This window comes from Ambystoma mexicanum, chromosome 1q (assembly GCF_040938575.1).
Source record: "Ambystoma mexicanum isolate Mex_15411 chromosome 1q, UKY_AmexF1_1, whole genome shotgun sequence".
Taxonomy (NCBI): Eukaryota; Metazoa; Chordata; class Amphibia; order Caudata; family Ambystomatidae; genus Ambystoma; species Ambystoma mexicanum.
In genome coordinates, this window is record NC_090922.1 from 630682916 (window position 1) to 630702753 (window position 19838).

At 46.5% G+C, this 19838-nt stretch overlaps 1 protein-coding gene across 4 annotated transcripts in view; it reads right to left on the minus strand.

Moving 5' to 3' along the window:
* PIGC (phosphatidylinositol glycan anchor biosynthesis class C) overlaps positions 1-19838 on the minus strand; it is a 142063-nt gene that overhangs the window by 59656 nt on the left and 62569 nt on the right. For 3 of the 4 annotated variants that reach the window (XR_011284874.1, XM_069641202.1, XM_069641203.1), the window contains exon 2: positions 11307-11351. The exons of the other annotated variant lie outside the window; for it this stretch is intronic. The gene's annotated coding sequence lies outside the window, so the exon portion shown is untranslated. The remainder of the gene's footprint in view (positions 1-11306; positions 11352-19838) is intronic. 4 annotated transcript variants of the gene reach the window in all.

The following is a 19838-nucleotide window of genomic DNA, read 5'->3' on the forward strand; positions in this document are numbered from 1 at the left end:
AGCCTGAATTTCAATGACCCTTCTTATAGAGGTAATGGCTACTAAGAAGGCTGTTTTATAAGTCAGGTGTTTGAGACTACTTTTATGCATGGGTTCGAAAGGGGGGCCCATGAGCTTAGCTAGCACCACATTAAGGTCCCATCCTGGCGGTGGGTTCGAAATAGGAGGGTGAAGTCTCTTTACTCATTCCATGAAGGCTTTAACTACTGGTACTTTCCACCACGACACCTTGTTATGGGATGTGGTGTAAGCCGAGAGGGCTGCCAGGTGTACTTTCAGCGAGTTAAAAACCAATCCTGCATCTAGCAGGTGGAGCATGTATGTCACAACGTTGGAAGGAGTGCAATCAACTGGGTTGATTTGTTTATTCTGGCACCAAATAACAAATCTCTTCCACTTGTCAAAATAACAGTGCCTTGTGTTTGGTTTCCTGGATTCTTTTAGGATGTCCATACACCTTTGTGGTAAATTGAGATGGCCAAACTCTATGACCTCAGGAGCCATGCTGCCAGGTTCATAGAGTTGGGTTCCTGGTGCACTGTTTGACCTTGTTGCCGGGACAGTAGGTTGTACCAGGCTGGGAGTTTGATGGGCTCGCACACCGCCATCCTGCGTAGGTGTGGAAACCATGGTTGTCTCGCCCACATGGGAGCAACTAGGATGAGCGTCATCGATTCCTTGTTCATCTTGTACACCACCTTCCTGATGAGAGGAGTTGGTGGAAAAGCGTACGCAAACATCCCTGACCAGTTCATCCACAGGGCGTTCCCTTGGGAGTCTGGCTGGGGGAACCTGGATGCAAATCCTGGGCATTGTTTGTTTTCGCTTGTGGCGAATAGGTCTATAGTGGGGAAACCCCACTGAGAGAAGAGATCTTCTACGATATCTCTGTGAAGGACCCATTCGTGTTCCTCTGGGAGGGAGTCTCTGCTTAGGGCATCCGCTAGGAAATTGAGCTCCCCTGGAACATGTTGTGATGACAGGAAGATGTTCCGTCTGAGTGCCCATATCTAGATTTTCTGGGCAAGCTTGGACAGATTTGGCGAACGAGTCCCTCCTTGTTTGTTCAAATAGAACATGGCTGTCGTGCTGTCCGTCCGGATCTGCACCGACAAGTTTAGCAGATGGGGCTCGAACGCCCGGAATACTGCCAGAAGCTCTAGCAGGTTGATGTGGTTCTTGGCTACTGAGTGAGACCAGAGACCCTGAGCTGTGTGGTGGAGATGGTGAGCTCCCCACCCAGTCAGGCATGCATCTGTAGTCACCACTGCCTGTACTTCGGGATCGTAAAAGGGTTTTCCCCTTGCGAGATTCTCTCTTGTCCACCAGTGTAAGCTCTGTACGAGTGTTGGCGAAACGACCACTAGATCGTCCCACTGACCACTTGCCTGAGACCACTGTTTCGCCAACCATTCCTGCATGATAATGTGGAATTTGCAGTAGAATATTCCGAATTCTCTCTTCCGAAGGGAAGGTCAACCCTTTTTGAGAATCTAGGATAGCTCCTAGGAACTGTTTTGAGGTGCTGGGCACCAGACTTGACTTCTTCTCGTTGATAGAGAAGCCTAATTTGTGGAGGAGGTCGATAGTCCTCTGAATGTGTGACCTGCAATTTCCTGGGGTTTCCCCCGTTATGAGCCAGTCGTCCAGATAAGGGTACACTGGGATTGCCTCCCTGCGTAGGTGTGCAGCCGCCACCGCCAGTACCTTGGTGAACACCCTTGGTGCTGAAGCTATCCCGAAGGGCAGTACCTTGAATTGGTAGTGGCGACTGTCCACCTTGAAGCGCAAGTATTTTCTGTGGGCTGGGAGCATGGAAATATGAAAATAAGCATCTTTCATATCCAAGGTTGCCATGTAATCCCCCTTTTTTTAGGAGGGGGATTACCTCTTGTAGCGTGGTCATACGGAATTTTTTGGGCTTGACATACTTGTTGGCAGGCCGTAAGTCCAATACTGGGCGCATTGTTAAATCTTTCTTTGGCACAAGGAAGTAAGTTGAATAGATACCCTTGTTTACCTGGTGTCCTGGGACGAGTTCTATCGCGTCCTTTTCTAGCAGAATGGCGATCTCCTCGAGAAGGATCTTCTGATGTTCTAAGGAGTGTACTCTTTGTCGTGGAGGGTGGTTCCGGGGACGCTGCATTAATTCTATACAATATCCTGTGGACACTGTTGACAGCACCCATCTGTCTGAGGTGATCCCTTCCCAAGCCTGGGTGAAGTTGGAAATGCGTCCCCCTACTGGGGTTGCGTGAGAAGGGACCTTGAACTGAGCGTCACTGCTTTGGTGGAGGCGTGCCACCTCCCTTGTTGGGGCTGCCTCTGCCTCTTCCACGACCTCTTTTGTTACCTTTGCTGTAACTCTGGGTAGACTGCTGGTTGTTGTTCCATTGTGTACCCTGTCCTTGGGCATAGTTGCCTCTTTGTGAATTTTGGCCACGTGGGCGACGAAAATTACTGTTCCCCCTCTGATTAGGGGGTTTGTTGGTAAGCTGGCCAAGGGATTTGAGAGTCTCGTACTCGTCCTTGGCATTCTTAAGTGCGTCTTCGACCGCTTTCCCAAACAATAGATCGGGTTCCACCGGCTTGTCTATTAATGAAGCCTGTGTTTCTGTTTTGAACCCCGACTGCCGTAACCACGCATGTCTCTTGATAACAGTACCTTCTGCTATCAATCTTCCTGCGTTGTCCGCGGCGTCGAAAGTTGCTTTTAATATGCAACCAGACACGGCTCTCCCTTCTGCCGAGATCCGAGCCAACTGGCCCTTTAACGGTTCAGGAGCAGAGGCTATGAGCGCCGCGACCTCTTCCCATTGATGGCAGTTGTAACTTGCCAACAGGGTGGTGGAGTTTGCAATCCTTGCTTGGTAGGCGGACGTTGAGGCTACCTTCCTGCCAAACCCGTATAGTCTTTTGCTCTCCTTGTCGGGAGGAGCTTCTGATGACGATAAGGGTGTCCCAGCCCTCTTCCGAGTGTTGGTAACCACTAGGGAGTCTGGTTTAAGCTGTCCTCTTATATAAAGAGGGTCAGACTGGGCTGCCCGAAAAAGTTTTTCGACTCTGGGGTTGACGGCTCTGGTGAGGTTTGGATTCACCAGGGATGGATCTATTCTACGTTGGATGGATTTAAGGATAGGGATGGTTTGAGCGACCGGCCTCCTTTCTCCCACCAACTCTTCTGCGAAGTCCCTTTCCTCCTGTACACCGTGGGTGTCGATGTGAAAATGTTCTGCCGCGCGAGCGAGAACTTCATTAAGGAGGGGCTGGTTATCAACTGGCGAGTCGGTAACTGGGGCTTCGCTTTCTACCGGGGAATCTACTCTGTAAATTTCCTGCTCGTCTTCTACCTCCTCCAGGTCCTCATCATCCGCATAGTATTCAGTCCCGGTTTGTTCCTCCATAATTGTAAACTCCTGGTCCCCTTCAGGGAAAGGCTGTCCTTGGTATCTGGGGTGTGGAGTAGAGTATGGAGTAGAGTAAGGCTGCACCTCGAAGGGTTCAGGTCTTTCGAACCGGGCCTTTTTACTTAGGGGGATAGGATCAGAGGAGCCTGAGGGTGTGGCCCCTTGAGGGTCATACGAAAGGAAATGTTCTGGGTTCTTGTCATAAAAATCAGCTAAGGAAGACATCCTTGACATGACCCTGTCTATGTCTTCACTGGACCATTCCTTGGAACAGGGTATGGCTTTAGTAGGCAACTTAGAGGACTTATCAAGGGTAGCCTTGCTGGATGTTGATGTCCCAGTAGATTTATGTTTGACTGTCTGCTTAGGGTGGAAGGATGGTCTTACAGGAGTGGAAGGCTGTGCTTTCCGCTGTTTCCCCCCCTCCCCGTGCGTGGAAAAATGTTTTCCCTGCCCCTTGGAGGCCCCAGAGACTTTCGACGCCTGGCGTCGAGGGTCGGGAGAGGTACCTTGTTTTGAGCGTGGGGCCTCGCTGGTGTTAACTGCGGCCTCGGTCTCCTGGAGCGCGGCCTGGGGGTGGAAGTCGTCTTCGACTTCCGACGATCGAACTTCCGTTAATCTAGGGAGCGAGGCACTCTTGGCAAGAGTGGATGATTGCCTTGCGTCATGCGGCGATCTCGATCGAGAGCGCCCAGAGGACACCGAGTCGGACCGTTCTATTTGTGCCTCTTTCCGAGAAGTCGACGTCGTCGAGGTTCGGTTGAACTTAGTGTGCTTAGTGTGTGTAGGGTGTGTAGCGCTTGCGTCGCCGGGGGTCTTCCCCATAGCCGCCCTGCCGGACAACCTTCCGAGGTCGGGGACCTGCGCTCGGCAGTCTTTCGACGCCGTAATGCCCTCGCCGTCCGAAAGTACGGCGTCGCTGCCATCGCTGAAGGCGCCCTCCGCTGCCATGGCCGCCTGCCTGGCGTGGTGGGCCCAACGCTTTGTCGAACGGCCCTTAAGTGTCTTAGGCTTAAACCTACTACACGCTCTGCAGTTCGCTTCGGGGTGGTCCCTCGGCAAGCAGAGATTGCACGTGGCGTGCCTGTCGACCCAAGGGTATTTGCGGTTGCACTTGGGGCAGAATTGGAAAGGGGTACCCTCCATACGCACCTTGAGGCAGCGGGCTGGTAAGTGTAGGAAATATATATAAGGTGTACCTATATACCAATATATAAGGTGTACCTATATACCAAGAGTGTAGAGTATGTACCACCCCCCACTCTCCCTACTTGCAGGGCCGAGGCCAGCGGCCTACTAGGCCCGGGCCGAGGCCAGCGGCCTTCCGAGGCCCAGATCCGTCGTGCGGCAGCCGACGGTCGATGTCTTCTCCAGCCGTCGTCGAGTGTCGAGGGTCGACGTTGGGGTGGGGAAGGATGTCAATAAATAATTTTAAACTTCAATAATTAGCAAAAGTATGGCTAAGGCCAGGGGACTCCGCAAGATGCTTCCGACCAGTATGGCGGAAAAAAACAATCTGAGGATCCTAGACGCGTGAGGGATCTTGGGTACAGTGGACGTCACACTAGGGATAGTATTACTGGCACGCCTGTGTCGACGCCCATTTTCGAGTTTCGAAAAACAAACTGTAATACTCCGCAGCTTCCACTAGATGTCGGCCTATGCACAGCATGTGATCTAAGCAGATTCCACAAGCCTCAGAAATATATATATATATACACATATACACACACATACATATACAGACATATATCTATATAGTGTAAGGGTGGGTAAAAAGAAAAGTCTGCATTTTCGGCCGTCTTAATTGTGAGGGCGACATTTTGGTACGATTCCCTCAAAGGTGACCTTAAAGTGGCTAAGGTTGTGGTATCACACTGGCCCAGTGCCCAGGAGCTTCTTGAATTTCTTCCCGGGTTGCCCCCCCATGCTGCCATCGCTCCTGGGTCTCTAAGTATGCTCTTGCCCCCCTGGAGGATCCTTCTAGGTTATTCTTGCATGGCCGGGTCAGTTTTCATGAGGGTGGGCGGTAAAGCCGAGCAGTGCTCTCCTGCGGAGTCCAATGCTGGGGGCATGCGCTGTGCCCCCGGGTTCCTTCCCTGGCTGTTGGCCGGGGGGATGCTGCAGGAGACTTAGTGCCGTCGCCCTTCTATTACTGCAGTTTGCCTCGGTTGTTGAATTGTATGGGTTTGGGCCTTTGCCTTGGTCCGGTTATGCTGCGGGTCTCTGCGACGTAGGGGGGTCCCCTTCCAAATGTAGGGTGTGGTGCATTGGGGCAGATGCTTTCATAAACCTCCATGTCTGTTGTTTGGGAGGGGAGCGGATTGGGTGCGTCTGCTTTGTGTCTGCCGACTCCCTTAATTATGGCTGCTTACCCTCCGCCAGCTGGGGCGTATCACAGCTCATGGGGGCCCTGTGCCACGTGGTTCGTCGAGGTCCTGCGCCGCAGGGAGCCAGGCTTGCTGTATGGGACCGAGGCAGACGCAGGATTTCAGGTGAATACTACCCGCTCCCTCTCCTTACTTTTGTAGCTGGGTGTCCGGTACGTGCCAGCTCTGCTGAATTGCAGTGCTGCAGTGCGTGCGCCAGCGCGCGCACTGGTCCGGCAGCCTCGCCGCCTGGGATCTGGGGTGGTCCACTCCCCAGTCTCACCTATGATGCCGTGGCTGAATGGGCACCCCCCCCCCTCCGCTTCTTCTGCACCACCCATGGGGGTTCTCTCTGATCTTCTCCGGCTCGGCTGCCAGTCCCCACGCATGCATCGCTGCTAGCGGTCTCAGGTCCACTCTGTCCCTCTATGACTTCAAAAGCTCTGGTTGGAGTTTTCTTGGGGACCACTCGGTTCTCGGGTCGTCCTCTTTGATTTTGCTGCCATGGGGGACTTGTTTCTAACGCTGCTTATTGCTCCTTTTTCGGGTCGCCGGGGAGCAGCACGCTCCTCACAGTGGAGTGGTCACAGTGGCCATCTTGGAATCTTGTTAGGAAGCTATTTGAAGCCTTCGTCTGCCCTTTCTTGAGTAATCTTTCTTCTTCCACACTTCCCAATCCGGTTTTCGTCCAGGACGTGGCACAGAGGGGGTGCTGGTCTTCAACGTTGAAAATGTGGTTTGGCTGCAGAGGCTCGGGCAGCATTGGTGCTTTGTTACTTGAATTATCTGCTGCCTTTGATACCATTGACCATGCCGTCGTGCTTTATCCGGGCCGGCCTTTCTGGTGCCGTTCTTTCCTGGTTTTCTTTGTTTCTCTCTGACCGAACAGTCAATTTCCCACACCCCTTTTCACTACTATGTGCCCACTGCCTTGAAATGTGGAGTCCCTCAGGTTTCCTCCATCTTTTTAACATGTACATGCAACCTCTTACCAAGCTTATCGGCTCTCACGGCTTCCAATGTTATTCTTAACAGATGACACAGATCCTGGTCTGTTTAGATCTCTCTCTTGTCGAGACAGCGACCAGATTTAGGGCCTGCCTCGAAGCTGTGGGTGCATGGATGTGTAAATGGTGAACGGGGAAAAATTGGAGGTGCTGGTGGTGGGCCCTCCTTACTCTACTGTTTTTGGACCTCCTCTTTAGGGGTAAATATATTAGCTTTTCGGATACGTCCAGTATGTCAAAGGGGCTATCTATCTTCAACTGAAAACCCTTAGTAAGGCTCTTTTACTCCTTTCTGAGTTACGTGCCCCTATGGTGTCCTCACTTGTTATGTCTTCCATGGACCACTGCAACACCCTATTTCTGGCATAACCTGCCTACCTCTTATGGCATCTTCATGTCCTGCAAAACTCTGCAGCCAGAGTAGCCACTTACACACCTAGTTGTGCACCATCTTCATTGGCTACCCATGGCCAGGGCCATTCAGGTCAGGAGCTAATGTCTATTTCATCCTGTTTTTAATGGAACTGGGGCAAAATAGCTGCAGGCCAAATTCTGTCTGTACATGTATGCTCTGCCATTCTGCTTGGCGAATGCCTGACGTTAAATACTGACAAAACTGTCGTGTACATACAAATCCATTATACATCCATATAAAAGTGCTGAGTGCAAAAAATGTCAAAGTAAATGCAGAACCATATTACTTCACCAAGGCAAATTGTGAATATTGGAAATGCCAGACTAAAGTGCAAAGAGTATAATGGATTCAAAAAGTGGCAGGTTTGCTACAGAAAAGTGTCATGTGTATTGAGTTCCTTCCACTCTAATCACATTTTTAATTTTAGGCAGTGTGTGTTGCTTTTCATGTTATTTTAACTTACTGTCCAAATCCATATTTTGAGTGACATTTTTAGCTTGGAAATTTTCTGAGAACTTTAGTTGTCTATAGTTTACCCATACTTGTTCACACAACAGCACCATTATGTAAAGCAAATAATTTATAAGTTGATAATTGCGTCACAAACCTCTGGCAATGTATTTCGGCGTGCCCCTGCTGAAGGTGTGATATCTGTTGAGCCCTTACAGGAAATATTGTGACAAAAGATTGTGAACATTTGCAATAATAAAGTTTACTTTTCCAGTTAACAAATTCTTACAGCTTTTCATGTGCAGTTATGAAAACTGTTTTTGCACAAATGTTTCACTATTCAGCTTCTTTTTCTTCCAATCCCCCGAGGTAAAGCAGGTTCACGCCATAGGCTCAACCAATTCGATCTTTTGTTTTAAAAAGGCAATTACCAAATATACTGTGTAATGTATAGTATGTATCCAGTCTACACATGTATATGTACTATTTGTTGCTTTAGAGCGTAAGCGCTTGTCATAATAAAAACACTTCCATTACCCAATTGTCTATTTCTTTAAGCTCATGTGTTATGTTTTTAACCCCATAACTGCTAATGGTTACCCCCTCACCAAGCCCTTTTTTGGTGGTTTCGGTATGTTGCCATTCAATCCCTTGTAACTTTTTTACATGTGATATCTTGGCCAAATTCAGCCCCCTTTCGTCCCACATGTAGGCAATTCTAGTTTGCTGTATGGGGGTGAGAGAAAATAACCAAACAGGAGCACATTTTGTGTTTTTTTCAGAAAATACCAATGAAATGATGTACAAGAAGCCTGTTGCGAGAGCTAGGAAGAAATGGTTTGTTGTGCTGAATTCGCCATTTTCCATGCTTTCAAGAACGGGTTGAGTGAAAACAAAAAAAACATTTTTATAAGGTTACCATCAATTTTTTGAGAGGTAGGCGATTTTTACCCTTTTTTCCCCCCAATAGTCCATGCGTGGACGGAATGGAAGAGGAAGGTAGGATGCTGAATGTGAAGACAGAAAGACATACAGTTCTGAAAAGTAGACAAAATTCCAAGTTTTGGAAAGGGTGATGTGCGCAGGTCAGGCAACATCTACGTAGGGAAAATTTGGAAAAATGACAGATAAGAAAGGTATGTGCTGGACATGGTTGGACCTGTAAGGTAATGGCTTCTGTGAATATTGAGAAAAGCAATGCCCCGCTACATTCCCCCAACTCTTTCAGTTAGGAAATCACACATTTTTTGTATTGTTTCACAAAACAAGAAATACTACAAGCCAAAAACGGAGCCATGGTACACAGGGTTTTTATGCTGACGGCCTAAACAGACGTAATTAGCATGTGTAAATAAGGAAAATAAATGTGAGGAATGGCAATCATACCATTTTTGAAAGAGCACAGGCAGACCTTTTGAAGGGTAAGTTCCTTGTGCAGGTTACAAAAGCATACATAACCTAAAATCAGCAACTACAGGCAGGTCACATTTGGGAAATGAAAGGGTTGTGTAACAAAGTGCAGTAGCAAATGTATGAAAACAAAGAAACCCAATGTCCTACCTTACCACAGGTGTCCCAATGAAAACGGTACCTCGTGTGGGTGCACCTACCTTGGCGCAAAGGGAAAAGGCTAAATCACTGGTAACCCAAGTGTTTTCGGGAGAGCAGACTCCCATGGGAACCCACAGAGGTCTGACTTGCGCGAATCGCCCTTGAATTTATTTCCGGAAAGCCTGGCAAAGTCTGAAATTTAGGGGGGGAACACAATTTTCAGACATTTCCCACCTGGAAACTACTGAAACATACTGCCAACAACACATGTCCTACCTTCCCACATTCCCACAGGTGTCCGAATGAAAACAGTACCTCGTGTGGGTGCCCCTACCTGGGTGAAAAAGAAAAAGTGTTGACCGTCCCCATGTCCAACGGCAGTCCCAAGGAGCCCTGGCAGGGTCCCCATCTGTTCCCTGGGGGAAATTCTGTAATGCTGCCTAGCCAGAGTTCCAGGATGGTCGGAGGTGACTACCATGTGGGTCCACCATCCATCCCCAGGTGCAGCATCACTCCCAAGGAGCCCCGGCAGGGTCCCCGACCTTTCCCGGAGGGAGAAGCTGTAAGAGCTCCAGAATAGTTGGGGGTAATGTTCCTGGCCTTGGGCAGTTGTCTCCCATATGGGGCGACCATCTCCAAGTGCAGTGGCTGTCCCTGGAAGCACCGGCAGGGTCCTCATCCCCGAGGAAGTGGGACCCTGCCGGAGCTTCCTGGAACCGCTCCTGGGCTGCGGGACAGTCAACGCACATGGGAACCAGCCACCCAAGGCCAGGGACATCACCCAGACCATTCTGGAGTGTTGGCTGGCTGCGTTACAGAATTTCCCTTGGAGAAGGGATGGGGACCCTGCCGATGGCTTCCTGGGACAGCCGCTGCACTTGGGGATGGTTGCTCCATATGGGATACGGTTGCCCAAGGCCAGGGACATTACCCCCAACTATCCTGGAGCTATGGCTGCCCTGCATTACAGCTTCTCCCTCTGGGTAAAGTCGGGGCTCCTTGGGACTGCCGCTGTGCTTGGGATGCTTCAAGTCGCATGAACTCGGACTGCCTTCTGGAAGATATCTGGGTTCCTTTAATAAACTTAGGGCCAGATTCACAGAGCATTTTCCAATGGGGGTGCGCCATTTTAAAACACTTCTGTGAATTAGGCCCTTAATCTACTTGAGTGCCCTTCGTATGTACACATACATGGCCGAAATAAAAAGGGTCTCATTTTGATTGCATCATTATCAGTCTTCTCCAGTGTACCCACCTGTCTGCAAGAAATAATTATTTATTCTTTGATTTGAGAAATGTATCTTGGTAATACTCATGAGATACCCAAACTACCACAAGTCAACAAACAGCAGATATTGCATGCCAATGTAAGCCAAGTACACAGTGTTGTGGTTTTTATTCTGTTAAAAAATTATTATTTTTTAAAAAAAACTAAACCCTTCTCCCAGTTTGGTTACATTATTTAAATATATAAAAGGCAGAACAGTATGCCTGCATGATACACACAACAAAAGTGTTGGTACAAAGAGGGGCAAGGTAGAATTTTAATGATGTCAATTTTAATAGGCAGGTGCAACCAACTTCAAAAAGCATGATTGTTCCGCCCTTACACAGGATCTGAGAATTTGAGCCTTAGCGTACATGCAGAGAGAGGAACACAAAGTAAACTACCCCAAGTGGGACGCAGTGAGCAAATCCTCAACATTAGTAAGATGTTAGACGGACGACTATTCCTCCAACCTATTCTGCCCATTGCAGGTATGAGATGCTGACTGTACATGTACTTTAAAGCGCTTTTTGTGTCCCACCTCAGATGTTCCTGAGGAGAGGGGTTGGTAATCTGGCATGGTCCTTCCTGTTTGGCAGACTAACGATGAAAATAAAGACGTCCGGTTTTGGTAGCTTGCTACTTTATTTCATGCAGAGGCCACAAAATTGGTTGCAAAAGTGTAGGTGCCGTGATGACCAATCTGGTTAGTTCAATTATATGGTTGAGTTGGTCAATAGATAGTTTCCTGGGGAACACGTTTAACTGGCTGTGTGTTCTCTTGGGGATTACATTTATTTTTGGGACGAACAAGGAGTTGGTAGATCGCGTCATACTCACATTTCAAACCCAAGTAGGTGTCGGTGCCAGCCCAATCCACTGCAACTAGACATAGAAACAGTAGGTTAGGGTTTGAAATAAAGAGTTTATCTTCCACTGAACAGAATCTACTATTGGTTGTCAGCACGCTAGCAGCATACAACATAAGATTCAAGCAAGAATCGCATTTTCAAGTTTAACAAAGTTATTGTCACACTATGTCTGGGTATATTTTTGAGGAACTGAAATCAAAACTGAAATAAAAAGATCGTGGGAAAACGTTATATTCCAAGTCATTCAAGTATTATGCAGAGTAAAAACCAAGTGAATAAAATGGGTATCTAGTTAGCATCATGCCTATGACCAACACCTGCCAGTTATTGTAAATTCCAAAATTGCGCAAGGTGACTTTCGTGATGCAACATAATTTTGCACTTACAGAAAAATGTTAAAGATGCGTATTTATGGAAATGTCAAATGGTGAACGCATGTGTAATAAAACAGGCCTACATATGTATGCCACCAGTTGCCTTGGCGTCAAACGTACCTCAAATATAGCCCGTGTTAGGCTAAACCGGCTCTTCAGGAGCAAATCTCTTCTAGAGGTGCATGTGCACGTTAAAGAGCAGTCATCATACGAATGATATTAGAGGTACCTTCCAGGGGCATATGCAGGGATAAAAAAAACGGAGGGAGCCGTTAAGCTCCTGCTTGTAGCCTAAACAATTCTAGTTAGATTAACAGCTTCCAGGAACTACTTTTGACTCCCAGGGAAAACCGGTCCATGCAAGCATAATACGTGCAGAGGAATGCAAATAAAGAAGTATTATAGCATTTCAGGAAGCTATTAAAGCATAAATCGTCAACTAATAAATTGAACAAAGTTTTAGTCTGCGTCTCATATGAGAGATAGTAGGCAGCCTGCAAAAAAAAAACTAACTTCTCCTCCCACATAGGTAGCTCTTGCTTGATGGATGGTGCAGAGACCCAGGAGACTCTTAGTTCCAGTTCATCAAATCTTTATTTTGATCAATCACTGTTGCGCTTGAAAAAGGACACCCTAGTTTGCTGGTTTTATTTATAAAGGAGGCCAATATAATATTGCATCAGGAGACCCATTTACTTAAAAGATTAGAAGAGGCTTCATAGAAAGTATTTTCCCAAAATTCTTTGCCTCCTCTTCTTCTAAAAGAGGCGTGGAGATCCTGCCCTCTACCAAACTCCCTTCATAACATATGTGGTACAGAGGGATCCTAAATCCTGGTGAAAGGGCACTTATTTGGCCACCCAGTGACACTAGTATCGGTGTACCTCCCAAATGAGGGACAGTGCGATTTTGTGCTCTCCTGGCTCCCATCCCTAGCCTCCTCTATGGAGCGTAAGGTCCTCATGGGAGGCGATTTTAATCTCGCACATGACCTTGCAGCAGAAACGACACTGCCCCCTCTGCATTCGATTTTTAAAAGGCCATACCCTGGCGAAAGTATTGCGCAAGTTGAGCTTGATCAAAGCCCGGAGATTTGCACAAAGCGATAAGGGACTATACACACTTTTCATGTACATGAGGATTCCTCCTATGAAGATCTTACGTTCTCATCCTTGCTGGTCCCTTTTGTGGAGAGCTTTACCATTGGGCCCCAAATTGTTTTCGGACCATGCCTTGGTTACTGCTTCAATTAGAATTAGCAGGGCGACTCTCCCGCTCACGAATGGAGACTGTACGATCCCCTTCTCCAAGACCTTGCATTTCGAAATGAAATGGATAACTTGATTGAGAATTATTTACAGGAAAATGGCAAATGTGGTTCCTCTCTGTGGTGGATTTGGGATGGTCTAAAATATGTGGTTAGGGGTGAGTTTATCAGCTGCTCTCCGGGCTACCTTACTGCTAAGAGGAGGGCTCAGCAGTGCCTGGAAACCACGATTCAGGTAAAGCAGCTTATACATTCATTATCAAATTCCAAGAAAGTGTATAACGAAGTGAGATTGGCCAGGTCCAACCCAGAAGCGCTTACGGCTACTGCTTTGCACCACACTAAACAATACTATTATTTACATGGTGGTGAAACCAACACATTGCTGACCTACAAGCTTTATTTGCTGAAATTCTGGAATTACGTTACATGTGTTAGAGATGCAGGGGGTTCTCTTCAGCATACCAAGGAGGGTAAACGCAAGGCTTTTTCATGATTCTACCATGAGCTTTTGGTTAGGGAAACCTTGCCCCAAGAGCAACAGGAATAGATATCGAGCAGGCCAATCGCACAAGCACTGCACAACTGATCCGAGACGATCTCCACGATAAAACAAGAAGCAGACAATAAATACAGAATGTGGAGTCCTCAAAAGTGCAGCACCTAGGCCTACAAAAAAAGCAGTGCAGCTGCCACAAGGTGGTAAGAGCAGTATGCTGAGAGTGACAAAGCGCTTGAGGGTCAGGGGAATAGGAAGGACTTTCCAATAAAACTACAATCTCAAGTTTGCAGTCTCTATGGCTGCTTGCTATGTAATCGAATCTGGACTATTTATTAAAAAGCAATGTGCCACAGCCAAATGATGCAACAGGGCAAAAACAGCCATTCTTTAGTCATCCAGATTTTAAGTTATTTGCTTCCAAGATAGGCAGGGACGGTGAGCGATTAGCATATGGAAAAGGTGTGAGCTGTTCCCACAAGGGGGTCTACGCGAGCCAAGATGGTACTGGACCCATGGACAGAAATGTACAGCACAAAAGAGGAAAGAGGTAGAGAGCCTGCCTTTCTGGAGTAAGCGGGGGTGTTGACTGAATTGTGCTCTTGCATTTACAACTTTTTGACAAGAAAGTCAGAGAATTGTGTTTGCATAGTTCTGAACCGATTCCAAAAGCGACAAAAAAGGCCCACGTTTTGGCCATGCGGGGCTGACCGATGATTTTTTATTTTCTTGTGGCGCATGGGCTCTTCATTTAGAGGAACAGCTCCAGTGTCGACAGCTTGAGCATGTAATCTACAGTGTATGGCAATTGGGGGTAGCTTGGCAGACTATAGCCAGACCATGTATAGTGCAGAACATGTGATTTAGGGGGATATATCTGCAGTCTAACTCTTAGCCTGTAATATACAGTACATGCACCTTTGGGGGATAGTTCTGTTGTCTAAGAGCTGACCATGCATGGTGCAAGGAGTGAAATTTAGGGGGGATAGCCTTACTGTCTATGGCTAGACCATGTATGATGCAGGCCATCTAATATGGGGGGGACATAGTATGGGAATATAAATAAAAAAAAAAAAGGGGAATTTTTCTGTTGTCGAAGGACTGACTATGCACAGTGCAGGACATCCAATTTAGGGGGATAGTTCTGGTGCCTACAATTTGACAAAATTATGTTATGCCATTGGGATTTATACCACACATCGCTGCCATTTGCATGGTCGCCAGGCGCTCTTGTGAGTCTGCGAGGGGAAAGTGGATGGGGGGGGGGGGGGTTGGTCAGTGAGAGAGGGGAAAGACCACGAGTTGCGATTTACTGTTGGTGCTTGTAGAAACTGGGGTCTGTGCGGGTGAGTATGGATTTGTACACTAGAGGAATTTTGTTTCCATATGAGAGGCCACAAACGTTTGGTCAGTTGGCGGGCTTTGCATGTTGAATCGAGAGATGTAGGGCTTGATTCATGGAATTTTGTGCATGGTGCAAAAAGTGACTTTGCAAGGCTAACAAACACCCTGATTCATGGAGCAGTGCAAAGATCAAGTTACTTACCCCTTGTAACGTTCTTTCAACTGGATGTTCCTCCCACTTATTCTGTAAATCTAGAAACGACCCTAACCAAGTATAGAAGGTATATTATGTTGGCCGAAAACCAATCGCATCACATGACCAACACCGCGAACATAGAATCGTCAGTAAAACCACAGGCCGTCCATCTTGTGTAACATCCGCCATTTGCTTTTTTCTTTTCTGTCAAAATGATTTGCAAAACGTATTATATTCTGAAGCTCATACACGGTACGAGGCCAAAGCTTGCATGTTGAAAGATCAGCCCAGACAGGGATGCCAAACAGTGAGGGAGGAAAACAATGTATTTCTGTACTGAGTCCTTGAAAGCAAGCAGAAACGGCATTTAATCAGCGGCCCAGGTGCCGGCCTGTCTCACTAAAGCTGTAGAAACAGGCAGTTATAGCATGAATTATACTCTTCTAGCGGTCCTCCTTCGCGGATCTTCCTTAGAACAGGCTGACCCCTAGTTCACGAATAGACACTGGCAGATAAAGTGCTTTGGAATGTTTCTCTCTCGCGAACACAATATCCTTGCTGAACAAGTGCTTTATGTTCTGTATAACAAAGAACTATGTCTGCAACTGTTGCTAAGTATAATAGATTGAGTAAGAAACTTGTCATAATGTGTCATATTTGTCAATCACCGAACCCTAGCTGAAGAAGATACATTATGGGCGGTTCTGATGTGCCTTGAATGCTTGGTTTTTGTATATATGTAACTGTTTGAATGATGTTCGCTCTCTTGCGTCTCACAAGGTCTGGGTGACACACGTTTCGAGACGTTAGACCCGGTCGGCCGACTGAGCATATTTTGCAATAAACCATAGTACTTGGAAAATCGAACCTCGTGTCCGTCGTAACACTAGTATATGGTAATTGTGCCTTAGTTTGCATATGCAGAGGGTCTTCAGGGCTTAGCAAAAAATGGAGCCCGAATAAGGACCCTCGCCCTTTTGCTCCATCGTATACGTTAAGTTTGAAGAAGGCAAAAACGAATCGAGGACAAGGCCATCGAGCCGGGATCGAAAGGTGTTCGGGGCGCCCCTGTAAAAGTGATGAGACTCCTTTGCAGATCTGTACAGAGTCGGTCCCTGATCAACGAGCAGCGTCCAGAGAGCATCGAGGCGAGGGTCCCGAAACGAGGCAGATTGAGCCAGATTCGCAGTCATGACGATTCTTGGTTGCGTCTGTATACGGACGAATTGCGTCTTGAGTGACGAACTGATTGATCAGGTGAGTCGTGCCCCAATTCTTAATCGCCCTGATATTGACTGAGTGTTGCTCTTGCAAGATCAAACGCCCAGGGTAAGGTACGAGTAAAGATCAATTATGCCTGGGAAATTGTCTTCATGCCTAGTGGGATTTTTCCACTGCGGTAGACAATCTTTGGAAACTGGCCAGGTCGCGCCACCCGTAGTGTCGCCAGCGTTTGAAATGTATGTGAAGTATGGAATAGGGGCAATAATGTTTAACGCAATTTGGCATAAGCAGACCAGACCTGTATCAGATTTGCAGTAGCCAAACGATGGGACTTTTGAATTGGCACGTAGAGAACACTTAGAATCAGTATTGCTATGCAAGAAAGCACGCCCAGTGGCATTCGATGTCGTGAGAGACTGGAGGAAGGAAGCTAATCTCCATCTGAGAAGTAGGGAGAAACACGCACGTAGACACAAATCAAACACTGAGAAAGCGCTAGAACTTGATGAGCTTAAAGTGACAGAGGATCTAAGAAGAATGGACAGGGCCTTTCAATTAGGCGTACAAAAAATATATGCACAACAAGATTTGCATACATCAGATAAGCTAATAAACAAACGTCTGAATGAACAAAGAAAATAACGTCCTCAAAGTAGTATTGACCCTATTGCACCTCTACCCATTGCTCCTCCACCTCAGTTGCCACCCCCCACTCCCGTTGTTCCATCTGCACCATCTCCCCCTGTGCACGTGACACCATTTCCTCCACTGCCTACAGAGCGTGAATTAGCAGCCGCCGCAGGAGGCAGTTCTACAGAGGTGGGGCCTGCGCTAAAGGGAAGCACTAGAGTAACTCGTAGTACGGTTAGTAAAGAGAGAAAAGAGCAGCTGAAAGAATGGGCAGAAACGTACATTGAAGGCAACGACAGGGGATCCGTGCAGAGTTCCATGTATGACTATAAGAGGCTTGGCGAACAACAGGTATTCTTAGAATGCATGGGGGGTGGGGGGAGTATCTTGTAGAGGAATGGAAACAATTGACTGGCACCGCAGGAGTTGCGGGATCTAAATGTTTCTCGTATGCGGGATAGTGCGTCGGAAATACAAGAACATGTAAGCCAGCTATTTGTGTTTAAAAGTGAGCTTGATCAATTGACTGAAGAGATGAAGAGGGAAACAACAGGTAGTGCCATATGTCCAGCAGCGATTTTTGCCACCGTTAAAACCTATTAGTGAAGAGATGAAAATGTGTATGCGAGAGGCACTTAGATGGATTACGGATGTCACCATTACCCCAATAGAAGTGCATGATACGTTTAGTCAGTATACAGTCAGAGGAACATATTGCAGGTAATGGTTGAGTATTTGCAAGATGAGTGTTTGAAAAAAAATATGTTGCCCCCCCTGATTTAATGACAATATAAAAAAAGAGCATTTATGCCTGAAACTGGAAAGGCTGCCCTCTCTCTCGATTTAGCTTTATTGCTTAGCAAGCGAACAGATGAGGAAATACCTAGTTTACAATTGCCTATGAGAGAAGTGGCCCCTACGTTTTTTCCCCGAAAGTAGAGATTGCTGCCGCTGGTGGAAATCCAGCGCGTGTAATAGAAGCCCATTATACTGCACAGTTCGTGCATTTCCCTTTTTCTAGACAGGAGGTAAATAATACTAAGCAAACGATCCCAGATCGAAAAAATCTGGCGGGATTCTATAAGGAAATTGAGTGTTTTAAATTCGACTGTTTTTACAATGAGTGATATTGATCTATTATTTCCCGCGATTCTTCCTGTAGACATATGGAAACAGATTAGGAATATAGATGACATTGATATTTTGGGTGATACATGGCAAAATTTGATTAGAATTGATGCAGACAGAAAAGCTGGCGAGAAACCGCCGCCGGTCATGTTGGCTTTACCAGCGCGAATAGTACAGAAATTGAAAATTTTAATACCCGAGAAAAGAATTGTTTGGGACAAATTAACGGCTTGCGTACAGGGTAAAGATGAAGTTGCAACAGATTATTTTAATCGTTTTGAAGAAGTATTTGCAGATTTCAGTGGCCAAGATTGGAGTACTGAACCCGGGAAGAGGTTGTTTGTTGATAAGTATGTACGAGGGTTGTTACCGAAAATTCAAAATTTAATAATGACATCTGAAAGTGCATGGCAAGCAAAATCACAGAGTGAAGTATTACACATGGCCCAATATTATGAGAATAGGGTAAATGCAGAGAAGGAGAAAGAAATAAGGGACAAAGGGAATTTGAAAACAAGGGTACTGATGCAGCAAGTAGCAAACAATAACAGAGGTGGCGGGAACGCACAAACCAGATCTAATTTTTCCAACATGCACGGTGGTCCAATTGGACTTAATCAATGTACCTATTGTAGACAAGAAGTCCATTAGCGAGCACAGTGCCCGCAGATACAGAATCGGAATGGGAATTTCCAGAGAAGACAGAATAGAGGTTGTCCGGGAACACAAGGACAGAATAGAAACCCAAGAGCGCCACAGGTTTAAAACAGCTAGGGAAATCACGATCATAATCAGAACCAAAACCAACAACAGCAGAATAATACGGGGGATGGAAATGTTTTCGATAATCAGGCTAATGCATACTACTCTGGCGACTTTACATCTGATGATGTATTGTTTTACTAGGACAGCCCAAGACAGGGGTTGGAACCATTATCTATTCCCGTAGACCAGAAAGGGCCCTACGTAGAAATGAAGGTTGGGAATAGGGAGCACACTTTTCTAGTGGACACAGGTGCACAGAAATGTTCAATTGACCATCACTTGGTTCCAGATATACCACTGCCAGGGCAAAATAACATCTCAGTAGGGTTCGCAGGTACACCAGTAATTAGTCCAGAGTCACAGTCAGTACCTATAACACTAGGTCCATTCACTGAGTCATGCCCATTTCTTTTGACACAAAATTGCGGCGAAAATGTTTTGGGTGTAAATTTGTTGAAGAAATTGAATGCAGTTATTCATTGGTCTCCTGATGGAGTGTATTTGACAATATCACCACAAAAAGCTCCAGTATCATAATTTTTGTCTAAACCATTACCGACTGAATTGAGTAGAGTACCAACTTGTATATGGGCAGTGAATGAGAACGATGTTGGCTGTTTAAAGGTGGAGCCAGTAAAAATTGTTTTGAAAGAAGGAATTACATTACCACGCATTCCACAATATAAGAGGAGTGGAAGGGGAAAAAGCATTTAAATGCATGGTTTCTGATTTGATTAAACGAAACATAATTGAAGAGATTTCAGGTAGCACTTGCAATAGTCCAATTCTTCCAGTATATAAGAAAGGAGGTAATGATATACTGTATCGTTTCATAATTGATCTGCGAGGATTGAATAAAGTAGTTGATCCCCAATTTCCATTAATCCCAGATGTGACTACCATTTTAACTATGATTCCAACATCCGCATCGCATTTTAGTGTTGTAGATTTGAAGAATGCGTTTTCCAGCATTCCAGTACATCCAGATAGCAGATATTTATTTGCTTTTACTCTAGGAGGACGTTCATTTACATTCAGACGAATTCCACAAGGCTACACTGAAAGCCTGAGTA